The following is a 20,010-nucleotide window of genomic DNA, read 5'->3' as shown; positions in this document are numbered from 1 at the left end:
CTCATGTGACCCGGGGGAAGAAGACGTATTCATTCTGACACCCAACAGATGAGTACATTTTGGCCAGGGAAGGTGTCACAGTTGCTTTTGTTACTAGGATAAAATATCCATCGCTCATAACTTACAGGCGAGGTTTACTGTGGCTCACAGTTCCAGGCCGTGGTTGCCCAGGGCCAAGGCAGGAAGGGCACGATGGAAGGGCCTGGGTACAGGACAGCTGCTCATCTCATGACAACTGGAAGCAAAGAGCAGAGGAAGGAGCCCGGCACAAGGACAGGCCTTTCCAGGTTACGCCCCCAGGGACCCCCTTCCAGCCAGGCCCACCTCCTCACGGTCCCCACAGCTACGCAGCTCATCGCTGGATGCCGCTGATGAGCAGAGCGCCCTTGTGATCTGTCACCTTGTGCACACAGGAGAACTTTGGGGGACGTTTTAGACCTAAACCATAATAACAGGAGGGATAGGGGTGGGAAAAGCCTCCAGGCACAGGCACAAGTGGCAAAGGCTGGTAGGCAGAAGGAGCCTGGGGGCAGTGGAATGGGCCCGCCCCTCGGTGGCTGGCGGGGTGGGGGGCACTGTGAGCCTGTGAGAGAGAGGGGAGCAGAGCCCTGACACAGCTCGCAGGCCGTGCTAGGAGGGAGGGGACCCAACTATGGACCCAGGCAGTGGAGCTCACCTCTGGCCCTGCTGGCCAGGGCTTTCTGGTGGCAAACTGCTGCTCTCTTGTTTTCTTTCTCTTTCTTCTCTCTCCTTCCTTCTGGGCTGAGTGCCCAGGGAAATTCCAGAGCCAGCACTGTCTCCAGACACCAGGGGTGAGAAAGGCCCATCTTCCTTGCTAGACTCTTTAGCAACTCACACTCACACCTCACTGGCCACAGGGACAGCAGAGGAGCCAGGAGCTGGCAGCCTGGCTCCTCTGCTGAGCTGGAATCAGGCAGGAGAAGCCACAGGCACCTATGCGGGTGGAGGTGGTGGGGCGGGGTGGAAGAATGCTGGTTTTGTGATCTTTGCAGTGAGCCTGGCTGTCCGGCTAAGGGAAATGGTGATGTGAGGTGAGTCAGCTTCTGGGGCAGGGGGGACCCCGGGAAGAGGGTTATGAAGGACTTGGAGTCTTTTCCTGCCAGCATAGCTCCACTGGATGAGATGGTCTTGAGTTGCCTACCAGGATTTCCCAGCCTCACTTCTGGCTGCACATCATCTCCCGAGAGACCCGACTCTGATCTATCCAATCAGAATGGCCAGCTCATCAAGCCACTGTGATTGGGGCAGGGATGGGCACATGACTCAAAACTGGACCAATCAGAAGTCCAAGACCAAGCCTCCCAGGCAGGTGCTTCAATGAATGAATGAGGAAGTCCCAGCCAGCTAAGAGGCTCAGTCTCTGGGTTTGAGAGGCAGAATTATGTTTGAGAGGCAGAGTTATGGCCTCTCCTATTTTTGGTTCTGCGGAAACTGTGAATATGTCACCTTACACTGTGAAAGGGACTTTGCTGATAGGATTAATTAAGGATCCTGAGATACAAAGATTATCCTAGCTCATCTTGGCAGGGCCTACATAATCACAGGGTCCTTATAAGAGGTAGAAGGGAGAGAGACACAGAAAGCGAATGTGAGAGAAGCAGAGGTTAGGTACAGTTGCTGGCTTTGAAGCTGGGGTGAGACCATGTCTAAGGAATACGGGTTGTCTCTAAGACCCGGCCAAGGAAATGATTCTCCACTGGAGCCTCCAGAAGGGAGGCAGCCCTGTTTACACTTTGTCTCTGATCTAGTTAAATACCTTTCAGACTTCTGACCTCCAGAATTGTCAATTTGCATTGTTGTAGGCCACTGAGTTTGTGGCCCTTAGTGAGAGCAGAGAGGAAACGAGCCCCTGGCACCTAGGTTCTTTCTGTCTAGAGCTGCTTCGCACCTGCGTGTCACCTTCTCCCTTCAGGGACTCGGGGCTTGTAGGATTCTGGGGTGAGCACTTCCGGTTTGACCCTGGTCTGTGGGTTCTTCTGCAGCCAAGTGTCCACCCCGCTTGATTCTTCAGGCCTGTCATCCCCAGAGAGCCCGACAAGTTCTTCACCACGCTAATATCCTGTGGCCACCCTGGGGTCAGATGTGGGTTCTCTCGGAGACGTGTGGTAAACAGCCACTCTGACTGTGCCGTTGTGGGCTTGCTTCCCCGATCCAGGGCTGCGGCTTGGGCCCATGGTCTTCCTCCTTCCCTGACCCCACACACCATACCCTAAGAATACTCTGTGAGTTTCCCTGCACGTGTCCATGTAGCCAACTTCCAGGCCAAGCACTGACCTTCTCCAGCCCGCCAGCCACGCATACTCCCTTGCAGTTGGCCCAACCCCAGAGCTCACCTCTGTCCTGACTTGTATCACCATCTATTGCTTTTGCCCTTTGACATTCACTCGCATCGCCACATGGCCCAATAATCTGTTCATATCCCTGCCTGTCGACCCATTCCCCTTCTGACGGGTGTACATTTGGGTTCTTCCCGGCTGTTAACCCTTACAAATGGCTTAGTCCATTCTGTGCAACTAGGACAGACTACCTGAGACCGAGAGATTTATAAAGACCAGAAGTGCTCACTGTTGCAGAGGCTAGAAGTCCGAGATTAAGGGACCACATCTGCCAAGGGCCTTCTTGCTGTGTTATTCCACGGCAGAAGGTGGAAGGGCAAGACAGGGTGAAGGAGCAAGAGTTGGAGCTCACAGCCTCAAGCTCTTGTGTCATCAGAGTGGGTCTGTCCATGAAGGTGGGGCCCTCATGACCAATCTGCTCCTAATGGTCCCACCTCCCAACACTCATCAAGGGGACACCTTCAGCCACACCAGTAATGAGCGAAACTGGTCTGAGTGTTTGGGTACAGCTCTAAGGCTGGACTGATGGCCTGTTGCTATCAGGCAGATCACGGTAGAAGAATTGCTGGGGGCAAGGCTGGCGTATGTCTGGTCTGACTTCTTTCTTTGATTCAGCCCTTACTGGTTGATTTCAGGGTCAAGAAGTTTATATCAATGTTCTTCAAAAACCTTTCTGCAGGAAGCTTTCCTCGTGGTGTGCATCCTTATGTTTGCGTGTGCGTGGGAGTCTCTACCTGCTGTGCTGGTGTCTGAAGGACACTGTGACTGGCTGTCCTCTTCCCTGTCACGCGTGTGTCTCTCAGGGCTTTGTGGATGTTGTTTTTGCCTGTTTTCTGGCACTAGATACTGCTGCAGCAAAGTCTGGGGACAGCTTCCTTGTCCCTGCTTTTTGATGATTTTTATTTCCTGCTTGAATGTTTGAGAAAGTTCCTATCCTTTAATTTCAATCATTCCACTAGCATATGTCTCAATGTGGAGTACTTTAGGTTTTTTTTTTTTTCTTGGAACACAATGCTCTTTTTCCCCTAATTTAAACTTTCAGAGACTTTTCTTCATTTCAGAGAAATCTTCCTGTTTAATATATTTTTAAAATATCTTATTATTATTGAGATTTTTCATTCAAGAACACTCAAAAAAACCCTATACTGGGCCTGGGCTTTAGCTTGCTGGTTTTGCCGCCTGCTACGCAGACTCAAGGACCCGAGTTAGATCCCTGGAACCAAAAAACAAAACCAAAACCAAAAAAACTTATACTGTTATAGCCTTCCAGGTATTGGTTTTGCTTAGTTTTACTTTTTTTTTTCTTTTTCGGGTTTATTCATTTCATCTCAGGCCTTTTCTTTATGCCAAGAGTTTGATTCTAGTCCTATCTATTCTGTCCTCTGTTATTGAACATTTACTTCTTAGTTCTGTAATGAATTTATTTTGTTTTTAACCCATTCCCTCACAGCAGTTGAGTTAGTTCCTTTCTTCTACTTTCTTTGGGTTTCATTTACACCCTTTTTTCTAAGAAGCTCCGAGATAGAAGCTCAGAGCATTGGTTTTTTCACCATCTGTGTCTCTAACCCTCTAAATACTACTTTAGCTGGCCCCATAGATTCTCATATGTTTTATTTTGATTACATTTATACAAAATGGTTTTAGTATTTGTGGTTTTTTTCGATGATGTATGAATTATTTGGAACTGTGTTGCTTAGTATCCAAGCTAATTGGAATAGTTATATGTTTGTCATTCATTTCCAATTAAATTCCACAGTATTTTTCTTTCTGCATCGCCATGCTCTCCACTCATCCCTGTGCCCCTGTCACTCTTGACAAGGAGTCAGTCACTGCTCTGTTGTTTCTTGAGCATGATCCACCTTTTTTTCTGGCTGCTTTTAGTATTTTCTTTTAAAAACTTTAGCTCTGATGGATCTAATTTTGCTTTCATTCACAGTGGGGTTTGCCAAGCTTCTAGATTGTGTTTACTTTGCTGCTGGTACCTAGAAGAATCCCTTGTTCATATTAGAGATCCAATGAATACTTTTTGGATGAATAAACAGACACCATGAGAAACAATGGTTCGTCATAATTAAGAATGTGGACTTTGGGGCTGGGAATATAGCTCAGTGGCACTACGCCTGCCTCGAAAGTGCAAGGTCCTGAGTTCAATCTCCAGTACCAAAAGAAAGAATGTGGACTTTGGAGCCAGAGACCTGGGTTTTAATTCTGCTTGTGGCAGAGTTAGCTGGGACAAGTCGCTCAGCCTCTGTAAGCCTTATTTCTGCATCTGTGACATCGAGCTGAAAGCTGGGTGTCCCTGGTGCAGCTCTGGAGGACGTTCGCTAGGCAGTGTAGATGAAACTGCTCAGTCTGTTTGTGTCTTCCTGCTCTACCTACTAGAAAGAATCTTATCTTTGCCCTTCAAGTGTTACCTCCCTGCACACTTTCTGAGGGAATTTATGTTTATGCTCTATTGTGGAAAGTTTCAAAGCAAGGAAACCAGAAGATCTGAGAGAAGCTAAATGGATGTATTCAACACCTGAAAGGGGAGATGAAATAGAGAAACCCAAGTGGCTGAGAGATTTCTGGGGATGAATGAGTGGCAGGCTCTAAACCACTGTGGATTAGGAGAAGAGGAGGGGTTTTTAGTGGGTGGCAGCATTGCTGTGAGTACGAAATAGACCCTGGCAAAGTTCTTGGAGAGACTCAAGTGAAGTTCATTTGCTTAGGGTCACTGGGCAGCCATGTTTCAGAGGCAGCTCCGCATGGAAGCTGAGCTATTTGGGGCTTCAGACTTCATTTGGGCAATAAAATTAAAGGATGCAAAAAGTGCCTGACCCACAGCAGGTGCTATAATATCATTTGTGTTACTGTTGCTGCCCATCAGAGCATTCTATATGGACACAGACTGATCAACACACCAGAATCTGCCGCGCACTATGTCCTCCTCACACATGGATTGAACTCCTGCTGCCTGCCCAGCCTTCATTCAAGGATTCGGGGATATAGCAGTGAGCTAGTGGGCTGAGGAGCCTTCCAACATGGAGCTCAAACTCTGTCAAGGGACCCAATATGTGACAAAGCCCGATGCCACCTGTAAATACCTTTTCCAGAATCCTGACATTTAAAAACCTCAGCGCCGGAAGGCTTTGCTGGTTGCTGGTCAGTTTTGGGGGTTTCAGCAGAAGGAGTGATACTCAGGTGTGGAGACTCAGGGAATGCTTCAAGAGGAAAGCAGCCAAACGGAAGCTTGTGAGAAGAGGCGAGCCTTGGAGGAGGTGAGCTGGCTCCTCCTGGGCGGACACCCACATCGCTAGCGTGGATGTCTCCAGTGCACTCCATGTATGTTTCGCTTGTTGTTTGCACTCTGTGGATGTAATCAAAGCAGGTTCAGTCACAAGCAACTGGAAATCACATAAACTACTGAAATCAGACATGGTGGGGTTTACAAATAAGGTATCAGGAACTGGGAAGCTGGAGGGTAGGCTGTCACTTAGTCGTGTGTGACCAGGAAATTGGCCTCACCTGACTCTTCTCTGAGGCTGGTCTCACGTCTCCATCCAGCCATCCATCCTTCATCTTCCTTCCTTCTATCACATCTATCTATCTATCTATCTATCTATCTATCTATCTATCTATCTATCTATATCTATCATCTATCTATCTGCTTATCTTTTACCTACCATCTATCTCCTTTTCCATCTATCATCTGTCTTTCTTAAGGAAAACAGAATGTTCCAGATATATTTAAAGTGCTTACTTTTTCTTTCAGCCTGCTGGAAGCATAAGGGGAATTTCCTGAGGATCCAGTGGTCCCCTGAAAGGAAACTTCTAGACACATGGGGCACTTGGGAGACCCGGCAGCCTGGAGTTCTTCTCGCATGCTGGTACCCCACCCTGGCACTGTGCTGATCCGTCCACCACCGTGTAAGTGTCCCTACCTGTCAGAAGTTCCAGCAACTCTGATCCCAGTGGACTGTAATTCTCTGTATCACCTTACCGTCTCCCAGGCTTTGGGGATGGCCATCTGCCTTGTGACCTCAATTCTCTATGGCAGCTAAGAGGAGTTGTTGATTTCAGTTTGTTTGGCTTTTTTGTTGTTGTTGTTGTTGTCAGGACAAGAATGATGATTTCCAAGCACTTTACGTGTTGGAGAAGAAACTGGATGTCTTGGGAATGCGTTTTGTAATCAGATTGTAATGCAGTTTATGGCCAGTTACTCACAGCCCCCTGACAAGCTCACATCAAAGGCACAAATGGTCCCTTGCATGAACTTGCTGCGGAAGGGCCCCGTGATCCGGAGCCTTCTGCATGCGAGGGCAGGTGACTGCAGGTCAGCCTCAAGGCCGGGCGGGAGCTTCGCTCAGCACGGGTTGGCAGGAGGCCTGGGAGGCAATGTCGGAAAGCCAGTCCCCGTCAGCAGTTTGCACCGAATGGAGCCCAGGCTGAGGCAGGAGCTGAGCTCAACGCCGCCCTGAATTTCCTATCCAGTGCCTTCCTTGCCTCACCCTGGCCCAGGCCCTGATTATGAGCTCAGAATGCACGCTGCCAGAGCTTGTCCCCATCCATTACCTGCCAGCGAGTGGCCTTGGATGAGGGAATAACCTTTGGTGCCTCAGTCCCCTTACTTGTATGGTAAATTACCTGGGAGTTATTGTGAGTGTTGAAGGAATGAGGGAGAAACTACTTAGAATGGAGCCTGGCACCTCACAAGCCCTCGAAGCACTGCCCATTTCACCGTCCCCTTCTCGAGTCTGGGGCAGAAGCTGCTGCCACTGGACCCTTTGCTGCCCCTACCCTTACCTGTAATGGGGCCTCCCCTCAGCCCCCCTCTGCTCCACGGGGCTTGCTCGTGCACAGAAGTGGCAGCAGGGACAAGCTGCAGGGCTGGGGGCGGCGCTTGGCCATGTATGGTGGGAGAGAGGGGTGAAGACCCGGCTTCCCGGCCTCAGCGGGACCATCCCCAGGGGCTTCTGCACATTCACTCCACTGCTCGGAGGGAAGCTGCTCCTGACACACAATGTCATCCTCTCCCTTCCCTCTCCTGCCTGTTCTCACACCTCACCCTGCTTGCTCTGGCCGGAATTACTGCCTGATGAGCCACCTGGCCCCAGCCCAAATAAGGCAGCTCATGGCCACTGGCTTTGTCTAGGGAATCCCTCTCTGCACTGCTACCCAGTGTACCCATCTCGTGTCCAGTAGGTGATGATCCACTTGGGCAATGGATCTCTCAGTCCCAGCATCCCTCAGTCAATAACAGCCCCAAGCTGCGTGCTAAGGCACCAATTGGAAAGCACTGGGTCAGGCTCTCCTCCGAGGCTTGGGTGGTCTGCACTGAGACATGTCATGCCCCAGTGCACTCGACACTAACCGGAGGAGGTGGCTGGTCAGTGAGGAAGTAGATGAGCTCATCTGCACTCCATGCCACGCAGAGTGACCTCGAGCATGTGACTGAGGCTGCTTGTGTGTGAAATGGGCCGAGAGCAGGTAGGACCCACCGTGGGGCAGGGAGAGCAGGAAAAGGTGATGCTGAAGAAGGCTGAGCCCTCGCATCTGTGCTTATTTGATTGCTCTAGACCTGGGGGCAGGGAGATGAGCCCAACAGGACGGCAGGGGTCGAAGCAGTGAGGGCCCATTTCTGGGCACAGAGGGAGCTCTGTGGGGTGGAGGCGTCCCATTGCCTGACTTGGGGACTGGCTGGAGGGCACATGCATGGAACTGTGCAGCTGGCACCGATGAGCAGGGGCATTTCAGTTGGACATTCACGGTTCAGTGTGATGCTCACAGGGTCCATTCTCCAGCACCTCCCTCTCCATGATGAGGCATATATATATCATCTGTAGAAGCCCAAGGTATCTCCATCCCTGGCCAAAATGCCGAAACCCACACTGCTCTTCCTTTAGGAGAAAGAAAAGCAATTATGACCCACAGAACCCCAGGGAAGGAGATATACCCAAAGGAACCCCGCAAAGATATTTCCTAATTTGCATCATGGTGACTCTTGACAACACTGTCTTATTGCAGGTTAATCAAACTTGACATGTTTGCCCCGAAGAAAATAAAACTTCCCTTTGAGGATGTGGCAGAGAGACACAGCCAGGAAATTTTATCATCAGAAAAAACAAAATCCAGAAGGGACTGAAGAATCTGACTTCTCCTTCATGCCAGGCATCTGCAATTTTGACAGTTTGCTGATGAAAGAAAAAAATATCTAAACAAAATGTCCTCTGAGCAGGGAAATCACCTGCCTGCAGAGCGGGTGTTGGGAAGAGAGCGAACTTGTTCCTTGACATTTCGCTTCCCCACCGATGTTGGTTTCCTTCCTCACCTCCTCTTTTGGGGCATCTGTGTCTCCTCCCACCCCTCCTCCTCCCTGCCGGTTGTTTCTAGTTCCCCAGCCTCATCTGCTCACCTCGGGCCCATCCCACTCCCTCTCCTCTTCCACCACCTGAGATGGTCCCTCACTTTCCCTTCACGTGTTCTCTGTGGTCCCTGCTGTCAGCTGAGAGCATGAGGAGCTCGCTGCCCACTGATTCTGGTCAGTACCCACCCATGCTACTAAGGGCTATCATAGCCAGACTCAAGCGTGGTGGGACGCAGAGGATCTAACAATCTCTCGTGCAATGTCTCTCTCCCCTCCAACTATGTTTTCCTCCATATAGGTTCTATTCTCAAGCATGTGCTTCTCATGCAATGCCACTCAGGAGCTCCCAGTTTATATTCCTGTATCCTCACCTCCCCAGTAGGGAGAGTACATCACTTTGCCGAATTTCTCTTGACATCTTCTGTGCCTACCTTTCATTGGCTGGGCTGGGATCACATGCCCTTCCATGAGCCAATTACTAGAGCTAGGAAGATGAGAAGGATGAAGATCCCTTATAGGCTAAGCCTGGTCATGTGTCTTCTCTGGGAGCAGGACCCTGTGGATGGAGAGGCACGGTAAGGAAGCCGCATGGGGAAGCCAGTGCTGTCAGAAGTGTGCCACTGGGTTTGGCAGCCAGCCCTGCATGTAGTGCTATGAGTGAGAGTCAAACCTAGCCCCGAGATTGTGGCCTACGGCTGGGATGGAGGCCACATATCTTCTTCAGACTGGAGCCCAAACTTGGTTCAGGGCATGGACTTCATGGTCAGACAGAACTGGATTTGAGTTCGAAACCACCCACCTCCCAGTGGTACGGAGACTGGCCGCCTCTCTCGGCCATGGCAGCATCAGCTCGGGCTGGCCTCACGGGTGCATGTCCCAAGGATCCATGTTCTACTGACCCTGTCATGGGAATCTTAGTGACTTGGAAGTGAAAGGCTTCATGTTTCCATTCTGCAGTGGGCCTGATGAGTGACGTGGATCCGACTGAGATGTAAGTTGGAGGTCTGGGATATAGCAAGGGCTCAGTCCACCCTACATGGTCACAGCCAGGAGCCCTGGCGGGGGCTAATGTCCCTTCCCTGTAGGTTTCCCACTTCCGTCCCCATTTTTACCTCCCTCTTTGTATCACGGGCCCCGTCTTTCCTTCATTCTTGCCCACTGGTGCACTGGCCGCTGTTCGACCCTGCTGCCTGCCAGCCAACTTCTCCACCTGCCTGTGGTCACTGCACCCTGGGCACCCCAAGGGCATGAGCCGGAAATGTGGTCGAGGTGATGCCTACGATGCCCCTTGGCTAACAGAGCACAGGGAGAAAGGATAAATGCTTCCCTGCTGGTGCTGGAGGGATGGTGGGCCCCGGGAGACCCTGTCCTGATACCCTCATGGGTGGCTGGAGCAGCCACCCTCCCTCTTCCTCCTTCTGGGATGTGCTTGACATTCCCCACACCGTGGCCTCTCAGATGGGGTGCTGCATACAGTTCTGTGTGGAGCTGCTTGTGGGGACCAGGCAGAGGCACCCACTTTCCCCTCCCCTCAGTCACTGCTCACCTCTGATGATAGCAACAAAGGAACTGTCACATGCACTGCAGTCATGGGCCATGTGCTCCCCACACACTTCTAGCTCCATCCTCCACACCCCTCAGAGATGGTCTTGCTGCTGCATTGTGCTGGTTCAGTGTGGGCAGGGTCATCCTCCTCTGTCTCTGGACAGGATGTGGGTGAGTTTCATTTATCAGGGTTGTGGTTCAATTTCTACAAATGCTGCCAGGTGCCATCTGTGGAGGAACGTGCCCGGGATTGCCTCTCCCTGTCCCCGTGTGTCCCACATCACCTGTCCTTGCAGCCCCTCCCCCTCTTGGTTGGACTATGAGTTTCAGATGAGTGATTTTCCCCAGACAGGTCTGTGACGCACACTGTCGTGCCAGTCACTGTTTGTTTGGAGTTGGTTTGGGTTTGGGAATTTTGTAGAATGGCTCTGTGGGTTGCAACCATGTTTGTATCCAAAATGAAACCTTAGTGACAGTGTTCCTCATTCTCACAAATACTTTTGAGCAGTTCTAAAGTTATGGGTACAGATCTGTGTGGTCGCAGGCCTCAGGGGACTTATTGGATCTTGGGAGGCCTCAGTTTGCATATGTTGTGAAATGAGGCAGCTGGGAGGCCTGGGAGCCTCTTGGACAAGCCCAGGTTTTCAGGAAATGGTTTGCATGAAGGTGGAGATGGGTAGGAAAAGTCCATGTTTTCCTGAGTCACCGCTGATCCCCACAGAGACACCAACGGAACTGCATGCTGGACCTACTGAGGACTAACTTATGCCTGGGGTAAATTCCTCCAGGATGGGGTGACCAACTTGTCCTGGTTTTCCCAGGACTGTCTAGCTTTAGCACTGAAAGTCCCGCCTCTCAGGAAGACACTGTAGTCCCAGGGAAGCCAGGACAGTTGGTCACTTGGCTTGGCATTGTCATCAGTAGAGTAGAGATAGTAATGGTAGGTTGTGAAGAGCAAATGAGTTTGTGCCTGCTAAACGCAGATGGCCAGAGAGACCATGGTGCAGTTAGGTGAGCTGGTTCCACAATGTGAAGAAAGGGGTTGACCTGCTAGCGGAGGCCTGGAGGTGGGAGACAGCCTCAGCTCGGCATCCTCCCTTCTACTTTGCCTCCCTCTGTGGTCCTCAAGGGGCGGAAACACCCCCACTCAGGGCAACACAGCTGACTTTGTGTTCCAGCTGCGTGCCAAGCGGGATGCTAAGTGTTCAAGTGCTATGGTTGGGATCTGGAATTGTCCCCAAAGGCTCTACAAGTAGCCCAGGTGCTACTGGAAGGATTTCTGGAGTTAGGCCCAGTGGAAAGAAGTTAGGTCATTGGAGGCATGCCTGCGAAGAGGTCCAGTTGGCCCTTCCTCTCTCTCTGCTCCCAGTTTCCATAGGAGAGAAGCTTCCTCTGTCATGTGCTCACAGCTTCCAGAGCAATGGGCTGGAGGGCTCAGTAGGAGGGGACAGATGACCTCACATCGAGAGGCTTGAAACAGCAAAATGCAATTACTCGAAGTTCCAGAGGCCAGAACCCAAAAAAAAATGTTCGCAGGGCCGAACTCCCATGATGCATTATGATGCCACAGGCCCCAGAACGACAGCCAACAAACCATGGACTGAAACCTCCCAAACTATGAGCTAGTATCAACTTTCCCTCTTTGTAAGTAGATTGCCTCTGGTATTTTCTCTTGGTAAGGAAAGGCGCAGCACACTGAGGAATGCTCCCTGATTCCAACAATAATATTCCCATTCCAGTGAGGAGAAGCCAGAGGCTCAGAACGGAAGCTCCTTCCCACAGTAAGTCAATATGACTCAGCCAGATCTTTGTGGCAAAAACATTCTCGCCCCTTTCGAGACTATACTGAAAGAAACTTCAAGGTCAAGAATGAAACTTTGGAGAATGTACATCCAGCCCACCTTGGAGCCAAGAGGAAGTCAAGGCTCTGGCTCTTCGGTGTCTTCCTCCCACTTAGCTCTGACCAGGCAGTGTCATGTGACTTGGTGTGGCTGGGCCTGAGTGAGGCTTGCTGTTCACTTGCCCTCTGACTTCACCTCTGTGTGTGGCCAAAGCGGCTTCCACCCCAGCCATACTTCAGAGACAGATGCCCACGTGCATCCTGGCAGTTATGTGGCTGCCCTGCTCTGCTCCGTACTCTGCGGTCCTGGCCAGGCCTGGCCTTCCTGCTGCCCAGATCCAACCCTGGCAGACGGATGAGGCCAGAATCTCAGGTAATGGGGAGTCCAGTGGACTTTTCTCATTTCCCAGACAGTCCCCAAGGGGATTTTCATCAAGTCGCACCAAATCCTCTCAAGTCAAGAGGATGCAGACTGAGTCTGTTCAGGTCGCTCAGCACAGCCCAAGTCAACGTGACTTGGCAGACATCCACCCTGCCAGACATGCGCGAAGGCCCTGGGGAAGGCGTGGTGAGGGTTTGCCGGGCCAGTCCAGTGGGGCCATTGTGTCACTGCAGAATCTCAAGGGCAGGGGTGGCACAGACTACTAAAGCTATGAGCGGGCAGTTTGATTAAAAAAATAATGATAATAAAGCATAGCCGCTGCACCTGCAGACTGGGGCACGGATCTCTGCTCTGAAATTCACTGGCCGTGTAGCTTCCTTCTCTGACCCAGGACATGGGGATGGTGCTGGTGCTCACCTGAAAGTCTCTCTCTGCTTCCCAGCTGCCCAGATTCCTCTGCTGTCTGCTCCACCAAGCCAAGCCCTTCAGGAGATTCCAGACCGAACTGCAGCACCGGAGAGCCCCAAGGGCCCTGTTTACTGCTTGGAGTAGGAGCCAGGCCACACCTGGGAAAGCTGGGGAACAGGCCGGCCAGGCCCCTCTGGACAGGGAGGGCTAAGTTGTGTGACCATCCTCACGTTCAGTGTCTGCTCCTGAGGGCCCATCGAGATGTCCTCAGGGGTGAGCAGGACATTCTCCTCTTCCTGAGCCTGGGGCTGCACCCCCTCAGTCACAGCTTCCAGAGCACTGGGCTGGAGGGCTCACTAGGAGGGGACAGATGACCTCACATCCAGTGGCTTGGAACAGCAAAACGCATTTCCTCGAAGTTCCAGAGGCCAGAATGCAAATCAAGACGACCGACGGCAGCGCCGAGCTCCCTCTGGAGGCTGCAGGGCAAGGTCTCTCTGCTGCTTCTAAGTGAAGAAAGGGCTGGCCTGGCAGGTGGCCATAAGACGCAGGTTCTGACTCGGTCTCCGTAGGGCGCTCTCCTCTCCTGTGTGCCTGAGGAAGACACTCGTTCCTGGATCTGAGACCTCCAGGGGGGATCCAGGGTGGCCTCTCTCTGGCTCCTTCCTTGGTTGCTCCTGCAGACACCCCTTTTCTGAGCAGCATCGTCTTCACAGCCTCGGGCCTGCCGCCTACCAGCCGAAGAGTAGACTTGGGAGTCAGGGTCCTGAGCTGGAGTTACGGGTGGCCTTAGGGACGTCCTCAAATCTGGCCACGTTAAATTTTCAAACTGTAAAAGAAGGATTCTAATAGGGTGTATTTTAAAGGCTGATTAAATGGACTAACACGAGTCCCAGGTTTAGCACAGTCCTGGTCATATGATAAATACCACTAAATGGCAGCTGGGACGGTTATTTTAAGATAAACTTGGTATTTTACACATCCTTGCCTCGGTGGCAGCTTACTGAGCCCTGTTTCTCCCTGCCTTTTGCTCCTTTCTGGCCCTCCGTGGACCCCTCCGCTCCTTCCCAGTGATACCTGCTCACCAGGAGCTCCAGGTCCAGTCCCATCCTGAGCCTCTGTGCTGAGGGAACCCTCTGTTGAGGAAGAATACTGTCCTCTCCCCTCCCCAGCCGCCTCTGGGGCAGAACATTCAAGTGCCATTTCTGCAGAGCACTTTATAAAATGAGAGCGGCTGAACGCTCTCGGGTGTAGGAGTAATTATAATTCCCAAGTTTCTCTGAACATTTTTCTAACTGGATCTTTTTGTGTCGCTGTCTCAGAATAGACACACTTGTGGGCTTTCCTGGGCTCAAAATAGTCGTGAGACAGGGGTTGAAATCGACATCCGAGTTTGAATTACAACAACTTGGTTACAACTTCTGATTGGGCGGCTCTAGCCAGCCACACTCGGTTCTCCCTGAAAATATGGCTTCCTTTTATGGAAGAACACAGTAGCTGTGAGAAGCTGTGTTTCCAGGACGGGCGCCTCCAGTGGGCTGTGTTGCCCCTGTCTGCTCCGGGTAGGGTCTCTGCCTCCATCAGACCCATCTAGAAATCCAGGCCCACTCTTCGTCCCATGTCCCTGTTCGGCAGTGAGAGCTGGATTGCAGCCAGACCGACAGGGTGGAAACTTGCCTCTCCCGCTCAGGACTGCTGTGACTGTAGGGAACTTGCCTCACCCCTGCTCCCCTCAGTTTCCTCTTCTGTCCAAGTGAGATAATCTGCACCAGCCAGAGCTGCTGGAAAGATGAAATGCACCGGTACATGGGGGGCGGGGCGCTCTTAGCAGTGATCAGAGGCGGAAAGGGCTGGCTGTGTTGATTGCTCAGCACACAGTTAGTGCACAGTACACGTTTGTGAACCCAGAGTTAGGAGTCACTGGTTCTCCATGACACAACCCACGAGGTCTCAAAAGGCAAGCAGGGATCTCTACTTGGGTAGTTTCTCCGGGGGGATCCAGGGTAACTGACACAAATAAGGGCCATGGGGAGGAGGCAGCCATGGTGTTACAGCTGAAGCAGGCTGAGAAGCAAAGAGAAACTTCTCTGTCCTGGGCTCTGCATTCCTTTTCTCCAATGTGATAAAAAATGTACTTAAAAGGTTTAAGGAAAAGACAAAGCTATTGCCCGTGCCCTGCCCCATCCCGGGGTACAGTGCATCAAGAGACTGAAATTGCTCAGCGTGACTCAGGTGGGCTTGGGGAACCTCCCGCTCTGGCCGTGTCCCCAGGGAAACCCACCTCTGTGACAGAGAGATAATGCACCTCATTTTGTTTTTAAGCAGTATATTATTGGCTTAACTGAAAACGCAGAAGCAGGGAGAGGCCCTCACTAGCGAGTGCCTCATTTACCCTTCACAGTGCTGGAAGGTGAGACGCTGGAGGGCAGGTGGGCCTCGTGCCACCCTTGTGCCTCCGAGGGTCTCTGCACTTTCCTGAGTGCCCGTCACACTCGGATGGAAGGAGGAAGCTGTCCTGCCACTGCCCAGAGACCTCCAGCCACAGAGCCCCCTTTTCTCAGAGCAAGTTCAAGCACCAGGGAGACAAAAAGAAGCCAGGAGCTGGGAGTCACCGCCGTGTCTCCTCTCCGCTGATGATGGCCTCTATCTCTGGAAGATAAGGCGCTCTGCATTTGATTACTGCATCGCACTGGCGGTGTAGTGCGAAGGAGCTGATGGCTCCGGATAAGCTGCCATCTGAACAGTTCCATTATTACTGCGTCACTCGCCTCGGAGTTAAGGGTGAAGCAGGAATAAATACAGAATCAGAAGGCAAAAAAGGGATGACAGTTCCTCCTCACTGGCAGGGAAATTGATCTTTTCAAGTCCAGTGTCCTCCCCTTGGTTGGCCAATGTCACTGTCTTCATGCTCAGGGCAGCAAGGCTATCTTTTTGTCTGGCATCTTTAATTCACACTTAGCAAACAGCAGGCAACAAGAACAGCAAAGGCAAGAGCCACGTCTGGACCCAGAGCGGGGCCGCTTCAGGCTGAATTCCACGACTTGACTATGTTTAGCCACCGTGGTGCCAGGACATGGTGATCTTTTTCTTTCTTTTGGGACTGTGGGAAGGAGGGGACTCTGGGCAGGGGACTGGATCAGGGTACAGGGGTCCCGGATGCAGCAGCATCTGCTTCACAGGGCTTGTTGCCTACCAGGGCCGGAAGCTCTTCCTTCAGGGAGAAGGTTGAAATTTACACATAATTAAATGTCCACATCTTAAGTCTACAGGTCAGCAACTTTTGACTTCATTAGCTGCCACCCAATGAAGATCTAGAGCATGCTCAAGGGCCCACAAAGTCCTCAGCATTACTTTAACAAGATAAACCATTCAAAAAGAATTTTTAATGTGTCATTTGTGAATTTAAGATAGTTTTTCAGCCTGAAATCTTTGGGTTTGGCAGGATTTGAACCAAGACTCACAGCTTAGTAAGAAGTATCCATTCTTTGGGGAAGGAAGGGCTGGGCACTGTCTGCTGGCCCTGTGTCCTGGACGAGCTCATGAGGTCTCCTCCTGAGAAGGATCTCTCTGCCCTGGTAAAGCGCCAGCCCTGCCAGGTAGGTGCTGCTGCAGCTGCCTGAGGCCAGAACACTGCAGCCCACTGGGTGGTGCACCGTACCCCTGTTCTGAGGCCGCCTCTGATTTCAGATGAGCTGGTAACCCTGGACTCCCTTTATTGGAAACAGAAAGCAGCTGACCCCAAAGCGGCTGGGTGATGGGCAGCAGTGGCATGGGGACACAGCGAGTGCCATGGGAAGACCAGCCCCAGTGCTCGCCTCAGAGCCTGAGGCTGCTTCCTCACCAACACCATGCCCAAGGCTGCCGCTGAGATGAGCACCGCAGAGACCATAGGGTGAGGAAGAGGAGGGTGCCACAGGGAGGCCGTGCCAGTGCCACAGGTCCGGCTGGGCACTGCACAGCCCAGCACCAGCAGGGCCACATGCACAGAAGCAGGGTATGACCTCTTACATCAGTGTCTTCTCAGAGCTTTTGAACCACCAGACAGGCTCTCGAGGCCTTTGAGATGCTGTGGCTGGTTCCAGTTGGCCTGGAAAACTCCTGACCACCCCTAACAACCCAGCCTGCATGTTCCCCCCAGTCAATGCCGGGCCTTCCCTCCCAGCGGTGCTCCAATTTTCCTTTGTCTACGTGCTTATCTCCCACCTTTGCTTCCTCCATCCATGCAGCAGAGGCCCGGGTTTGATGTTAGTCTCGAACTGTGTGTGTGTTCCCAACGAGGAAAGCCTCAGAACACAGACTGGCCTAGAACTAATGCCCTTTGGCTTCCTTCCCTCCTTGTCCAGCTCTGAAAAGCTTTATTTTTGTAAGCAAAATCTCCACTGCCACAGTTGGGACCCCAGGGAGAGGGATGCTTTGATGCCAGGGGATAGGCTTGCAGCTCCAGATGTTTCTCTTCTTCTGTCTCTTTGGACATAATGATTATAATGTTTTATTATTATAAAGTCTCAACAGCACCAGCCAGCCTCAGCTGCCAGTAATGTGTCGATCCCATCTCACAGTGGGGTCAGCTACAAAGTCGCCTGCTTGATGACCCTCACCGAGAGCCAGGGAGAGGGACACCAGGGCAACTCAATAATCAAGACACAGATTCGAAATCAAAGCCGCTACCCTCATCAGAATCAACCAAGGTCTCTTGCAAGCGCTTGGTCAGAATGAGTTTCCAAGAAGAAATTCTGTTTTAAATTATTTTTTGTGGATAGCTCAAGATTTAAGCGAATATTTAGACTGCAGTTCACAAAAACCTCTCTCTTTGGGGTGGAGAGGAAAACTGGCTTTCATTCTGCAGTTTCTGTCTTTGTCAGCATTTCTAATGGCAAGAATGACAAAGTCGGCTTGCGAAGTGCCAGGACCGACAGCTGTGTTTTATTATTGAATATTTCTGGTGGTGAGCTTGGCCGCCACTCTGTTTATGTTGCTTGTAAGATTTCACGAAAGACTCCGCAAGGTCCTGGGCTTAAAGTGGAGCGTCTGATCTGCTGGATAATTCATTCCATCCCTTTCATTCCTGGGCCTTTTCTTTTGATTTTTTTCCAAGTGCATATTGAGTACTGCCAGAGAATGGAGCCTCGTGGCAGGCGTGCAGACCTTGGGTTCCTGCACTGCCCCGAGCTGGTCCTTGCTCTTGGAGGGTGCAAGGGGGCTGCTTCCCTCAGGTGGCCTAAGGGTGTCTGCTTCTCCAAGGAGCTGCTGTCCCCAAGGTCAAGCAGAGCAGCTGCAGAGCCTGTCCTGACCACGTCCTTGGAGCAAGCCCTGCCCCTCCTTGGGCAGGTTTCTCTACCCAGAGCATTCTCTGCACTTTGTTTTCAAAAAACTTTCTATTTTCCTTAGACCCAGCCAGACTGTGTTGGAACACTACACTGGCTTTGGAGGTATAAATGCGGTCTCTGTGTTTGCCATCGTCTCTTTCTTTTCTTTTTGAACGGGAAAAAGAAAACTTGCAGGAGCAGACGTCCAGCAAACCAGGCCACCCCTCGACCATTTGTTTATTCATTTGCTTTGTCATCAAATGTTTGCAGACAGCTCCTGTGGGGCATAGAAATGGAACCAAACATCAGCTGCCATCTCCCTGCACCCCAAAAGGACATCCTTTCAGCCCCCCTTCTACACTCAACAGAATCCAAAGCTGCCTGTGCAGTGTCTGCAGCTCTTGTCATAGTCACCTCCGATGTGACCTCAAAATACACCTACTTTTGGCTCTGAGGTCCACTCAGAGTCTGTGGCCACCTTTTTTGGGGGGAGGGGGGCAGAGTCCTATGAGAGATCCAGCCCTTCCTTGCATTTCCACCGAAAGCCTCTACTCTCGAGACATCTGTGGGTGTTGGAGGGTTTCCCGAGGGTTGGAGAAGTGGGAAGATTCGCATCCCAAGGAACATGACATCTAATTTCCTGTGTACTTTTTCTCAAAGTTCCTTAGCCACGGCTACAAAATGGACTTCCCACCCGAAAGGTAAAAGCCAGGACTTTAATCATTCACCCACTCTTCCACCTACTCACTGTGTAGTTACTCAGAACCTACTATGTGCCATACAACCTGGGGTCCCAGAGCCCCCCAACCTTCCCCGCCCTCGGGGTCCCCTGGGGCTGGGGGTGCAGGGAGGCGGGCATTTGGAGGTGAGCTGAACTCTGTGAAGGACCCCGGCGGACCGTGGGGCGTGTATGAGGCAGACCCCCCGGCCTAGGGCGGGGAGAGCGTCTCCAGGAGCCCATGCCTAGCAGGATGAAGGGAGGTTGCGGGGCTGGGCCCCTGAGGACTCTAAAGGCTCTCAGGGTTCACTGCGCATGCGCTTGCTCAGGTGAGGGTGGGGGAGCTTCAGAGAGGCCGTTGGGGAGGGCAGAGCTGAGCGGGGACGCCAGAGGGTCCAGACCCTAGCTGGGGAGCTGGAGGAGCTGTGGCAGGGCTCTGCCCGTGGGCTGTCCTGTCACCTGCTCCCTCCCCTCCTCCCCTCCTGCTCCTGCCCCTCGGCGCTCTCAGGCGCTCAGTGTGCTGGACTTGGTCTCCTCCAGGACCTGCAGTCCGTGTCTACTCCACTTCGCCTCTGGGCTTGCCCTGCCTCCAACTTCCCTCCAGGTTCTGGAGTCACACGCTTCTGTGTTTGCCCAATCCTTGCTTGCTGGGTGGACTACAGGCCAGGCCTTTTGGGATCAGACTTCTATCCCAACCCTCCCGCTGGAATCGGGCCATTCCAGGTGACAGGTCTGTGCGGGCACAGGGCAGGGACCATCTGTGGGCAAGTTTCCAGCCCCCCGCTCTGCTCTTGGGGGGCAGCCCTTCCACACTGTCCTCCAGCTGACCTTGGAGAGGAGCCCACAGCTGGGTTTTCCCACATGGAAACATAAAGGCAGCCACAAAATAAATACAGCCAGGAAGGGACTGAAGTTCTGGAGTCTTGTGAAGGCCTCCTGCGGGCTCCCAGAATCCTCCTGTTCCTGGAGGTGGGAGCCCAGGAGCCCCAGATCCGGGAAACAGGCAGGAAGAAGCAACCTGCGTCGGCTGTGTTCCTGTCCCGGGAGATATGTGGGGACCCCCTCCAAAGGCTCAGAAAAACCTACGCTGGGTCGGAAAGGGCTGTAA

The 20,010-nt window shown here is 52.1% G+C and overlaps 1 long non-coding RNA gene across 4 annotated transcripts; it reads left to right on the top strand.

Moving 5' to 3' along the window:
* Positions 1-36: 36 nt before the first annotated feature.
* On the top strand, positions 37-19,024 carry LOC110348351 (uncharacterized). 4 transcript variants are annotated; one of them, XR_015445944.1, is made up of 4 exons: positions 37-287; positions 6,112-6,266; positions 8,364-11,892; positions 11,988-19,024. It is a non-coding gene; the product is annotated as an uncharacterized LOC110348351 (long non-coding RNA). The 4 variants fall into 4 exon arrangements; XR_015445943.1 differs by having other exon boundaries at positions 8,364-12,461; positions 12,913-19,024; XR_015445942.1 differs by having other exon boundaries at positions 72-287; positions 8,364-19,024.
* The last annotated feature ends 986 nt before the right edge of the window (positions 19,025-20,010 follow it).

This window comes from Heterocephalus glaber, unplaced genomic scaffold, assembly GCF_053883595.1.
Source record: "Heterocephalus glaber isolate CG9 unplaced genomic scaffold, H.glaber_assembly_v1.0 deba00001673, whole genome shotgun sequence".
Lineage (NCBI taxonomy): Eukaryota > Metazoa > Chordata > Mammalia > Rodentia > Bathyergidae > Heterocephalus > Heterocephalus glaber.
The sequence above is the reverse complement of the archived record's forward strand: the minus strand, read 5'-3'. Positions and strand labels throughout refer to the sequence as shown.